Source organism: Agelaius phoeniceus, chromosome 15, assembly GCF_051311805.1.
Source record: "Agelaius phoeniceus isolate bAgePho1 chromosome 15, bAgePho1.hap1, whole genome shotgun sequence".
Classification (NCBI taxonomy): Eukaryota; Metazoa; Chordata; class Aves; order Passeriformes; family Icteridae; genus Agelaius; species Agelaius phoeniceus.
This window is the reverse complement of record NC_135279.1, coordinates 7521668-7533217: the sequence shown is the minus strand read 5'-3', so window position 1 is coordinate 7533217 and position 11550 is coordinate 7521668. Positions and strand designations below refer to the sequence as shown.

Here is an 11550-nt window from a genome sequence, read left to right as displayed (position 1 = left end):
CGGGGACAGTAATAACACTTAATGAGAACGTACTTTATTTTTCTAAATATCTTGGTTTGCATCCAATAATCAGTTCACGGAGAAAATTACGGAGCCACAACATGAGTTTCAAAAAGGCGTTGCTGGCCATTCTGGGGGACATTTCACAGTAAACATTGTTCCTGAGTGCGTCGCAGCAAAGGATCCAAGGCACTGGTTTCCCATTAAAAACACAAACATAGAAGACATGTTGTCTTTCCTAAAAAGCGTTTGGCCGATCACCCGCACTGTGTCTGAGCTTATCCACTTCAAGGCTGAGCTCCCCACTTGGGCTTTTGCAGGAGAATTTAAAAGTTCTTTTCCAAACAAGTGACTATTCCCATTCGCCTTCCTCGGGCTCCTGCTAGGAGCCCCTTCCTTGCCATGCTCCACTTGCACGGCTTTCCAGCCTCCCTCCGCAGCCCACCCTTTACTTTCACCCACTTTTCCTGCGGCCGTACCCCCAAACCTGCTCCGAACTCCTCCCTCCGCATCCCCCCGAGGCCCTGCCGCCCCTCCCCGGCCTCCCTCCGCGGCCGCGGAGCGTGCGCGCAGTGCGGGCGGCCTGGGCAGGTGGGGCGGAGAGCGGAGCGGAGAGCAGGAGGAGGAGGAGGAGGAGGAGGAGGAGAGGAAGGAGGAGGAGGCGGAGGAGGGGGGCCGGCCCGCCCGCAGCCGCCGCCGCCGCCAGCGCCGCCATGATGCTTGTTTGCTTTCAATGAGTGTGAGGAGGAGGCGGGGGGGAGCCGCTCTCCCGTCCGGCCCGCGGCAGGAAACAAAGAGCCAGGCAGGCGGCGGAGCGAGGGCGGCGGGGGGACGGGGATGCTGCAGCCACAGGTAGGGGCGGCCCCGGCGCCCGGCCCGGAGCGGGGGGCTCTGCCCGGGGGGGTGGGGGGGCAGCGCTGCGGGAGGAGTGCGCTGAGGGGGAACCGGCGGTAGCACGGCCAGGGGGGACCCCTGGGCTCGGCGGGGAGACGCCCCCGCGCCGCGACGTTCGGGGGTGTCAGGGGGGCCGGAGGCCCCTCTGGACGTGCGGGGGGGCGTCCGGGGGGGGTGTGCTGGGCCTGGGCAGTCGCTGCTGCGAGGACGCCCGGAGGAGGCTCCGCGGCCGGGGAGGCGGCGGGGAACGGCGGCTTTGGAAGCGGGGGCGGCGGGGAGGGGGCTCCGCACGCCCGGGCCGAGCCCCGCGAGCGCCCACCGGCGAGCGGGAGGCAGGGAAGGAGACTGGGAGGGAGCCGGGCCGGGCGGCGCCGCGCAGGAGCCCGGCTGTGTTTGCATCGAGAGGCAATTAAGATAAATTAGTATAATGGCATCTGGAAGCCTGAAGTTGTTTTTTTTTTTTGTTTTGTTTTTGTTGTTGTTGTTATTATTATTGGTGCTGGTAGGTTTTGTTGTTTTCGTTGGCTTTTTTTTTTTCCCTCACCGTGCAATTGAGTTTAAAATAATTTAACAAAAGGCCGAGGGAAATGACATCAATCGGGGGAACTGCCCGTCCACCCTCCACGCACGGCGCCCCGCGCCGCTGCCTCCCCGGAGGCCGATCCGCCTGGCTGGGCGCGCACCGAGGGGCGGCAGCGCTGCCTGTCAGCGGAGCGCTTCGCCTGCTCCGGAAGGAGCCGCGGCAGCCGCCCGCCCTCCGTCCCTCCCCGCCCCGCCGGCAGCGGGAGCCGCGGCCGCGCTGGCGCCGGGGCCGGAGCGCCGCTCGCTCGTTCCGGCGGAGGGAGCGGCGGGGCGGGCGGGGGCCCTGAGTGGCAGCGGCGGCGGCCAATGCGGGGCCGCAGGGGCCGTGAGTGACAGCGGCGGCGGCCAATGGGGAGGCGCGGGGGGGCGGGCGCGCGCGGCCGCGGGACAGGCGCATGCAGGGATAAACAGAGGGAATTGGGGCGGGGGGTGGCGGCGCCGGGGCTGCGATCGGAATCGCGGCGGCCCCGCCGTCGGTCCGTAACCGGGCGGGGCCCGAGCGGGGTCACCTCCTTGCCTGGGGCACGGGGAATGAGCGCCTGGGCTGCCCGCCGAACCGCATCGTGCGGGGGAGCGGGCGGTGGGCAGCTCCCGCACCCCCCCGGTCCGTCCTGGGGCTCACAGGACAGCCTTTCCTCCTCCAGAATTTTATGGAGAGCGATAAGCCTGGGATCAGACAAGGCTTTAGAAAAGGAGATATCTAATGCACCTGTTTGTGTCTTGGTATCTATGGTGAACACGTATTTTATAAGCATTTTTTCCACAAACATTAAAAATTAGTATGAAACCTATAGGTTGTAGTCCTAGGTTGGACTTAATGATCTTAGAGGTCTTCTCTAAGCAGATTCTTTACTGCTTTGCTTTGTGTAATGTAAGAACTATATTCAAAACAAATTCAGTAAGCTAAAGGTTTTGTTGGCTTTTTTTTGTTCTGTGTTTTTTTTTGTTTTGTTTTTTTTGTTTGTTTGTTTTTTAATACAGCCATCTGTATTTCCACAAACGCATAGAAGATTGTATCACTGAAAATAGGAATTCATGGATGGGTATTTGCTTTCTAACTAGTTGCAGATTGCCTGTTTTTTCATTTGATTTCTGGGGTTTATTTTCATAATCTAGATTTCGGCACAGTGGGTAACTAATTCAAAATCCAAGGGATTAAGAAATACCTGTGGTATTTGTCTGGCTTAAATACAAAGATGTGCAAGTGTTGACTGGTAATTGTATTGTATCTCGCATTTCTTTTCATTCTAGAGCAGGTCTCGTAATTGGGAATTTATCAACATTTCCACTGGGGTAATTTTACAGGATTATCCGCCCTCTGTTCTTCCTGCTGGTTCATCTGGACTCTGTGGAGTTTGCTGCTAGCAATGAAGCCTTCTGTGGGGGTTTATTCATGCTATTACTGAAATGGAGCCCTTCACATTTGGATTAACTCTTTGTTCACTTTTCACCTGAATCGCTTGGATCTGCCCATGTTTAAAAAGGATCCTCCCAAGCATCTCTTTTCTGTTTGCATTCTGAAGTTGAACTCTGAATACAGTCTCATGTTCAGGCTGTTTACTGTGCTTGAGTTTTAGAGAAAGAATTGAAATACAAAGATAGATGAAACTAATACTGCAGGGGCAGGTAAATACATTTGACATTTTATACATGAAGACTTGAAAACATGTTATGAAGGGTCACAAATTGAATGAGCATGGTACCTTTTCAAGATAGGGCTGTACTAGATATTAGCAAGACATTCTTTTAACCAAGTGCCATGTTTGTGATGGAAACCACTGTCTTCAAAATGGCTCCAAGACTGAGCAAACTAAAAATTCTTTCCCAACATATGAACAAAAGAATCCATATTTGAAAATGTTGGCTGTATAAAAAGATGGATCTGTTAATCTGTTGCCAAAAAACTTAAATATTAGTGCTCATAGCACACTGTGCCATGCTGTTTGGCTCACCACTGTGCCAGGAGTCCATGTGGTGAACCAGAATTCTTCATCCACTTGTGTAGTCCCTGTTGCAGAGGCCCTGGTTCTGTTTGCTAACAGACTGGTGAATTTTAAATTATTGTTATCTGTTTTTGTCACATCCTTTTGGCTGTGCACTTTTGTATGTGCAATCTGAGCATTTTATCCCAGTCTCAAATGGGGCCACATTAGGCAAAGATGCTACACAGAAATCTTTAGGAATGAGGATGCCTTTCAGCCTTCAGAATTGAAGACATGTACAAGAATTGACACTTATTTCTATTTACAGGAAGTATATGTTGTATTGAAAGATTACAGTTGTGTACATTGGGCTTTAAAAAGCTGCCAGTGACGTTAAAACACCACAAGAATATTCTCCACAGACCCAACCACCAGATTTTTGTTCTAGTTGCATGAGGCAGAGGTTGAGCCATGCCCAGTTGCATACAAAGTATCTGGGGTTTTCAATCCATATATTGAGGTTTTACACTACCTCCCATGTCAAAACACTGACATTACTGATTCCAGTCTAAATTTAGCCTTCTCCATGGTGTAATTTTGAAAGCTTTATGCATAAATTGCTCAAGCTGAGTCACTGCAGGGTTTCATGTGTTTTGTTCTTTCTAAAGTGTTGGTGCTTCACACTTGGAAGTGTGATTATTGTACAATAGCCTGCAAGTTTATTAGCATTGTGTTAAGTGACATAATTTATGTTCTTACATTGAAATTGGGCTGTACAAGTCCATTCAACAAGAGAGTCTTGGCATAAACTTGGCGACCTGCACTCTCAGTTTTTACATGGAGCAATTTCTGCAGCTGACATCTTTGAGAGTTTACAAATGCTTAGGCAGGTCCCAAAGAAAAAGCTGTTTAAATGCTTAACATGTACTTTTAGCTGCTAATTGCACTTCCAAGATGGTGCTTGTTTAAAAAAAAAAACAACTCAGTTTTTCCTTTTGTAAGACTGCAACATGAATCCTTTCGTTAATGCCTTGGAGGCCTTTTTTCTAGTGTATAAATCAAGGAGGGACTAGGAGCAGTAAATATATACAGTTGTTTATTTTAGAACTAAAATACTTGCTGTTAGGATTCCAATTTATGCTACAGTGGAGATCTGCAGGAAGAGATTGATTTGCCTTCAGATTTTTTTAGACTGGGAATGCTGTTAGTTGTTCTGTGGAGGCTGCCAACTCGACATTGTGATCACAGCCTGGATATTTGGATGGCTCTCTTGTGCATCTTAGTTCATGTTCCTGGTATGCAGCCTTTATTCTGCAAGTGAAGGGGCTCCCTACCTGAAGACCTTCCTAAAGTTTTTGTTCCATTTTATAATACCTGTATCTCCAAAGCATCCTTTGAGTTTCCCCCTTTCTTTAGCAAGGCAGCAGTTTCAGTTGCAAGACTGGGGTTTTCCAGAACATGCTGAAGCAATTTGAGTGATGGATCCTATCATGAAGGTGCAGCATCTTGCCATGGTTAGGAGACCAGGAATATACAATAATGTCATATCCTGCATGTTACAAATAATATGCAGCTTTATTGTTTGAGCTATTTTGGAGCATATTGATGGGTGAGATGTGGATCCTGCACATTGATCTGACTTAAATGCCTCGCCACAAAAGTATCTCTCTGCATAAATCAGTTTGCAAAGTCAGGGATCAGGAAAAAACTTGCTTCAGAGACAGATCTTCCATGTGATTTTTGCAACAAAGGCCACGTTTAGCCAACACCTCCAAAGAGGGAAGGTTTGAAACTAAACTAAAACACCAGCAGGGTTGGCTGTGTGCCATCTGATGTGTATCACCTGTCAGAGCAAGGAAATGGCTTCGTAATGGCTGAATGGAAAAATATTGGGGAAATTTATGCCACACTCTGACCATTAATACTTTTAAATGTTGTTTTAAAGAAGTTTTAACAGTTGCTCATCCAACAGAGGAGCTTTGTTTGACAAAGCAAAGGTCCTGTGGATTAAGAGGAATTTCAGTGCAGCATGAATCACAATTTATTTGCAGAGTACTTTCAGGAATGGGAGCTTTTAGGAACAGCTAATAAGGGTGAAGAATAATTAAAACTAGTAAGGAATCCTGTTTTGATGAGGAGCATGAAAGATCCACCTCTGGAGATTTGCAGTGGCCAGTCATGGCAGAGGTGGTTTCTGTATAGGGAGATCACCTCATGGTTTCTTCTGATTTAGAAGGTCAGGACTTCTCTCTAGTGGCAGAATTTGGAAAGCTGCTACTTTGGTTGTTCATCATCCATGTCAGTACAAGCATTGCCAGAGTAATGCTCAAAACCAGCCAGTGATGTGGTGAGCAATGATACTTTGTTATTTAAAAAACCCCAGCCCCCACAACCTCAAAGCCCCACTTTCTTAGCTGAGTATCATTCTCGGTTTTCAGTATTGTCTCACAAACAGCTGCATCAACACAACTGAGGGAGGTGATGCAGTGGAACATGGGGACAGGAAAGAAGTCTTGAGTTGGCCTTTTGCACAAGAGCATGGTTGTGGAAAAACATTTTTATGCTTGTTGGTTAAATTTGAAGTAAAACCAATCTGTGAATTACTTGCTTGCTGTCAGGATGTGGCTAGATGGGTAGAGCATCAACTGTGCAATGACTTCTGTAACATCCTGACCTTCACTTAGTTTAGCAGCACTAATACTAACAAGCATGTAGGTATCTTGAAATTGTGTTCTAGGAAGGCAGAGATTTTTGGATTTAGACACTGACATCTCTTGTCAAGTTCTAGTTCAGTTCTATAGCAGGAATGCTGAAAATGAGCTCATGTCCAAACTTAATTTAAAGTAGCTGAGTTCTCTCTTACTCCTTCATTCTATTGTAAGACTAAGAAATAGTGTTTTGTGTGGTGACTTCTGGTTTTCCCCCATGGAACAACAGAAATGTGGTAAGCATTCTGCAGACACATAAAGGAAAATGTGGTAAGGAACATGTTGGTGCATGTGCCAGTATTTAGAGTAGCTTACTGAGTTGGACCAAGATGAGAAATTTTGCACTAGGTCCCCTAAACAAGAATCAGTGTTTTGTATATTGTGAAGAATCATAACTAAATTGTCAAATATGATTGGATACTACCAGTGGAGTGGGAGTTGGTATAATATTAATGTTTTGGAGTGTAAGGCTATTCTCAGCTTTCTAAAGACATTTGTAGGTGAAAGCTTTTAAGCCTTGGTCTTTCTGCCTTTATAAAACCTGAAGCTAAATGTTTTACAACACAGCTCTTCCTTTTTAAAGCTGTTCCATCTGACTTGTACAGTACACAGTTCTGTATGCAATGCAATTTATTTAAATTCTTAAAGTAATTAGTGAACCTGACATCTCTTTAATATATTGGCTTTTCAGAATACACTAACAGAATGTGCAAAAAGCTGAATGCTGTGTAGTACTCATTAACTAGCCAATGTGGTTCCAGGGGTACCAGTTAAGGTCAGGCTTTGCTTTGCAATTTGGTTTTGTGTTAGTGTTTGTTTTGTATACAGCAGCCTTTTACTAGAGTCATAATTAGATACAATTTCTGATCATTAAGAGCTATTCTAATAATCTGGACCATGTTTGCAACACTGAGAACATTTGGACATCATATTTCTAGTGATTATATGTTGTGCAGGGGAAGGGGTGGGAATTTGAGGGGTTTTTTATCGTGGGTCTGATAGAACAGGTCTGTCTTGGAGGTCTCTTTAGAAGATGGAGGAGTCAAGGACCTCTGTCCTCAGTTGTGCCTTTTTTACTCTGACCATTTTAGATTTCTCTTCTGAACCTAAACTAGTTTTTGTAGCAGCTGAACATGAAAGTGGCAATTGCTTCTTTGCATTAGTGAAATGATGGTAAACAAGTTTTTCACACTGTGCAAGGTTTAGAGGATTACATGTACACCATTAAAACATGGAGCTGCACATTTCTTATCTGTGGGAAATTGTAATAGGCAGGGGTTGGGTAGAAAAAGTAGAAGTTGGGAAAATGACATCCTCCCCATGCCTGCCACTGCCAGCTGGAGCCAGCCAGTTTGCATTTCCATAAACAAGTAGTTATGAAGGACAAAGAAACCTTAATTAAATTTGAAATACCTGCAGGTCAAAATTTAATATGCTCTTCTTAAAAATATGAAATGACTGAGTTTTGAACTTAACAAAATTTACAGCCTGTTCTAGTCAGTGCTCTCTAGTCTAATGGAGTCTTCCTGATTTGAAGACAGCAAGTAAATCCTGTGACATTTATGGCCCAGTTTATCTGAACCAGGATGCTTTGCTTGGGTTTCAGGAGGGTTATGTTTCATTTTAGTCAGCTTTGGCTAGATTAAGGGGTTTGCTGAACTTTGACAGCTTTATAGATTTTTAAAAGAATATTAAAGCATTTGTCAGCTTCTGAGTTTTCTCTAGTAGAACTTATATATGCAAATTCAAATAACTCATCTGATTAATAATATTCCAGATACACTTACATGAATTCATGGATATTGAGTTAATCAGTATCTTGTATTTATTATTACACATGTTTACATGCATGTTCACATCCCACAGCATTATCTTAAGTCTGAAAAAGAGGAAGGGTAACTCGTGGGTTTGTATTGGCAGTCATGTAAAATTACAGTTTTAGAAGTCCTCAAAATAGGATGGAGAAGCATTACATCCCTGATGAAGCCATTAAATCTTAATATGCTAACAGCCACTAAAATGTGATCTTAGGGAGTGAAAAAGTACTTGGAATGAATCAATTGCCTTCGTGTTGACTTAACAGCTTTTTTATAATTTTAATTTTGATTATTCCAACATTAAGTTATAAATTGGGTTCAAGGGATCTTGACACCTTCCCACATGTTACAGTTGAGTCTCTTGGGAGGGGGGAGTGTTTCAGGAGTTGTCCTGGTGCTGCTGCAGTTCTGCCTGTGCCCACAGCTGGTACGTGCCATCCCCTCCTCACACTGGGCAAAAGGAAATTTTTAACTTAGAGCATGTGTTCTGAAAAATTCAGGTGTTGACCTTTAGCTGATTTCCCAATCAGATTTTTCCTAGCCTTATTTTTTCAATACCAAATGCTTACTGTAAAAAAAAAAATAATATTACTTGAACAGCTTTTTTTGAATAAAATGCCAAGAGTGTTTGTACTAGTCCACAAATAATAGGTGTTTACACAACAGACTTGATATTTGCCTTGAAGTAGCATACTAGTAGGGAAAAAATAAATATGTGGTTTCTTGCAACACTGGTGTTTTCTTTGTATATATTCCAATAGAGGGATCTGGTTCTTGCCTACAAAGTTAAATGTAAGGTTTTATTTCAGTAGATATGCCAGTACTTAAATTTCTGTTTATTCAGCCTCAGAATATTTGTGACTTTAGTTCTAATGTACTATAGTATGGATTTCTCAATTCTGAGGCAGATATAATTATTTTGGATTTTTTTTTCTCTTGAGTGATGGCTCACACCTGTTTCCTGAACTTTATCTGCTTGTGTATTGTAGCAAAATATATTTTGCAGATATATTGGCTGTTACAATACATTGTAGAAAGTACATTCTGTATAAAATACATGTGTTAACTATGTGTAACATAAATATATATTGTATACTATATTGCAACAAAGTATGCATTATGTAGCAAGTCATGTTTCTTAGCAGAATGTGAGTATTCTTCCATATTATAGTGTATACCTGCTAGTAGTTGGGAAATACAAAACCATAGGCATATATTAAGATTTATTTTTAAAAAAACAAATGTTAGTATGTTTTGAATAAGACATTTCTAGAAATAAGATAACATGAAATTTAGAAGTCTTTGTCAGGATACAAAAAAAAACATTCAATTCTCTTGTTTTGTCTTAGATGGGTGGGGTGATGTCAAATAATTTTAAATAAGGATTTAACTGAAATACATTAAATGTATTCATAGGGCACTTGGGGTTTAGCTGGTTTGCACTGGGTGTTTGTTTCCTTTCCTCGTCATGGTATCTTGCCCATGAATATTTTTCCATCAGTTTTCAGTATTGACATCACTCTCGAGTTTGTTGCCCAGGCATGGAACAGGCTGAGGATAAATTCAGTCATTGACTCAACTCATCAAGTCAAGTGTGTAAATTCTGCAGGGACTGACCTTTATCATAAACCCTGTTCAAGCTGCTGTGGCTTTTCTGTGAGGACGTGCCAGATGTTGCACCTTGTCATCCTGGCCAGGGCCAGTGTTGTTGCTTATTTGCCTGTGCTTCAAGCTGAAATGTAATTAAGTTCCCATAGAAATTCATGACTTGCTGAGTAAAGCACCACCAGTGAGAGGACAGGGAAAGCAGCAAGCTTGATTCATGTTGGAAAAGCACATTTTAAACAAGGGGTGGTGAATCTTTGAGTAGGAAAGGGCAAATCTGAGTTTTATAGTAAAACTGAAATACAGCACTATGAAATTATCTTAAAGATTTTTTTCCAAAGTACAGTAGTTATCTTTTAGAGGTACTTCTGTTCCCTTTGAAGAAGGTCACTGTTTGGAGTTGAAAGCAGAAATTCCTGTTAATTCTAATAAAGATCAACAGTAGAAATTAACCCTTTCAATGCAGCATTGAACCTATACATTGCTAGACCTGCTATAGCCTTAAGTTATCTAAAATGCAATGTACTTTGCCTTCAGTTAGGATTTCAGACTTTGTTCAGTGTTACTGTTTAACTGGGTGAGGGTAGCTGGAAGCAAGGGTTTGCTTCCTGCTATGGAAGAAGAGATTTTTTGTCAGTGTGGCCAGAATTGCCATTATGGTGGTGTCCTGATTTCAACAGCTGCAGATCCACACATGCATTCCTGCTATACAGGAATAATAACACAGGAGTGCAATCTCCCTTAAATATATATTTTTTTCCTCTTCCCCCCTTAGCCAGTTTAATTCCTTCACCAGCTCCTTTGTTATCAGACAAAAGTCAATGCTGATGCAAGAGTGAAGTGGAAATACAGGGTCCTGGGGAGGAGGAAGTGCAGCAGGACCAGCTTAGTTCTGCTTCATGCATTGTAAAACCACAGTGCAAGTGGTTGAGGGTGTGGAAGATCCTAAATTAACTTTGAATTCAAAACAGACCAGTCAATTTAAGAAACATTTATATTTGTGGGGAAGGTCATTGGAACCCATTTTTAACTGAAACTTGGGATTGCATGGAAAAGAGTTTCAGGGTTAAAGGCACAAGGTTACAAAAGAATGGTCTGGGGTGAGCTTCCATTTGAGGGTTTGGAGAGAGAAAGGGGAAAAAAAGTCTTTTATATGGGCTATTGTTTTCTTATGAAATCTTTGAGCAACTTAATAAATTGCTTTCCATCCTGCTACTTTTCAGCAGTTGAGAAGTAATTTATTTGGCAAGTAATACTGCACTGCATCAACAAATGGAAAATATTGTCCAATTGTCTTGTTACTTCTTACTTTATTAGATCTAGATTTGCATCATTCATTCACTGTTTTTAATTAAAGTAGCAAAAAGTTGGAGTAATTCTTCACTTGATCAGGTGTGGTGCTACTTTGTTTACTTTCCCCTCCTGGCCATCTCCAGATCTGCATTAGTGTGTCAGTGAGGAGTAAAAGCAGGTAAAGGGGAAGGAGGGGAATTCAAAAGAAGTCACTGACATATGTTAGGAAGTTTCAGCAGCAGAGCTGTAATGCTTCACATTGTGATTGACTTCAAGGATTTCTAAAGGTACTCCCAGATTTGTAAATGGGTGTTATAGATAGTTCATAGTAACTATGGAAATAGTTATTTGGGAATAGTTGATTGGATCAGTTGAAATTACATCTGGACACTGTGTTGCTCATACTTGTTCATCATTTTCTACACAGTTTTAGAATTCAAATTTTCCTAATTGAAAGATGTGTTTTAGGGGCAAACTTGATATCTACATCCATAGTAATGGCATAAAAGATTGTATTTGGCCTACAGGAGTTGTCCAATATGTTTATTTTTGAAATTGAGTTAATTTATCATGGTATTGTAGAAAGCATTTCAGGAAATAAAGAAATGCTATAGTATTGGGGTGCTTAAAAAACCCCCAAAACCTCAATCTCAAAGTATCTGCTCACCTACTTACTTTGTTTAAATCTTCCTGCTCACTATCTTCCACTTTCACAAAATGGCAGAAGAG

General features: G+C 42.9%; 1 protein-coding gene across 2 annotated transcripts in view; it reads left to right on the top strand.

The window, feature by feature from the left end:
* The first annotated feature begins 673 nt into the window (after nucleotides 1-673).
* The window catches only part of CNOT6 (CCR4-NOT transcription complex subunit 6), a 32682-nt gene continuing 21805 nt past the window's right edge, over nucleotides 674-11550 (top strand). For both annotated transcript variants that reach the window (XM_054642622.2, XM_054642620.2), the window contains exon 1: nucleotides 674-852. The gene's annotated coding sequence lies outside the window, so the exon portion shown is untranslated. The remainder of the gene's footprint in view (nucleotides 853-11550) is intronic.